This window comes from Arvicanthis niloticus, chromosome Y (assembly GCF_011762505.2).
Source record: "Arvicanthis niloticus isolate mArvNil1 chromosome Y, mArvNil1.pat.X, whole genome shotgun sequence".
Classification (NCBI taxonomy): domain Eukaryota; kingdom Metazoa; phylum Chordata; class Mammalia; order Rodentia; family Muridae; genus Arvicanthis; species Arvicanthis niloticus.
Window position 1 is genome coordinate 7,632,765 of NC_133431.1, and position 1,409 is coordinate 7,634,173.

A 1,409-nucleotide genomic window follows, 5' to 3' on the forward strand; every position below is an offset into this window, starting at 1 on the left:
TTCTTTTTTCCTCTTTTCTTTTTTTTCTTTTCTTTTTTTTTGGATTTTCGAGACTGGGTTTCTCTGTGTAGCCCTGGCTGTGCTGGAACTCACTCTGTAGACCAGGCTGGCCTTGAACTCAGAAATCCGCCTGCCTCTGCCTCCCAAGTGCTGGGATTAAAGGTGTGCGCCACCACCACCTGGTTTCTTTTTTTCTATTTCATTTTCTTTTTTCTTTTTTTTTTTCTATTTCTCCTTTTCTTTTTTTTTTCTATTTCTCCTTTCTTTTTTCTTTTTTCTTTTTTTCTTTTTTTCTTTCTTTTTATTCTTTTTTCCTTTTTTTCTTTCTTTTCTTTCTTTTTTATCTTGTTTTTTTTTTTTTTTCTATTTTCTTTTTTCTTCAGGGCACTCAATCCTAATATTGTTCTTTCCAAATCCCTGTTTGCCCACATGAAAGCATTCGAGGTGGCTCAACATATGAGACCAGAGGCCTGAGCACCAGTTCCAAGCAGGAAACGCAGTCTGACATCACTGAGCTGGAAACTTGGAACCCAGCTGAACGCACCCGATGACAACCCCAGCCTCAACCCCAGCCTCAACCCCAGATACACGGGCTCTAGTGGCCGACTTTGTAGGCTACAAGCTAAGGCAGAAGGGTTATGTCCGAGGAGCTGGCCCAGGAGAAGGCCCAACAACCAACCCGCTTCACCAAGCCATGCGGGCGGCTGGAGATGAATTTGAGACCCGCTTCCAGCACACCCTCTCTGACCTGGTTGCTCAACTACAGGTGACCCCAGGCTCAGCCCAACAATGCTTCATCCAGGTTTCTGAGGAACTATTCCAAGGAGGCCCCAACTGGGGCCGTCTTGTGGCATTCTTTGTCTTTGGGGCGGCCCTGTGTGCTGAGAGTATAGACAAAAACTTAGAGCCATTGGTGAGGCAGATACAGGATTGGATGGTGGCCTATCTAGAAATACACCTGGCTGACTGGATCCACAACAATGGCGGCTGGACGGAGTTCACAGCCCTGTATGGGAACAGGGCCCTGAAAAAGACATGGTGTCTACTGGAAGGGAACTGGATGTCAGTAAAGACAATACTGACGGGGGCCGTGACACTGGGGGCCCTGATATCTGTAGGGGTCTTTCTTACATTGGTTTTTCTTCATCTGGGCTGGTGAACTTTTGTTAGAGAAAGGGTAAGTGCTGTTCAGATTTTAGTGTTATGCCATTGATATCGAACTTTAGGTCAGGAAAACGAAAGATATGATGATACTGAAGTTTAAAATTTCTAAAAATTGGCCAGGCGGTGGTGGCGCACTCCTTTAATCCCAGGACTTGGGAGGCAGAGGCAGGCGGATTTCTGAGTTCAAGGCGAGCCTGGTCTGCCTAGTGAGTTCCAGGACAGCCAAAGGCTATACAGAGAAACCC

General features: G+C 46.1%; 1 pseudogene; it reads left to right on the forward strand.

Moving 5' to 3' along the window:
* Positions 1 to 547: 547 nt before the first annotated feature.
* Positions 548 to 1,159, forward strand: LOC143437280 (bcl-2-like protein 2 pseudogene; annotated as a pseudogene).
* The last annotated feature ends 250 nt before the right edge of the window (positions 1,160 to 1,409 follow it).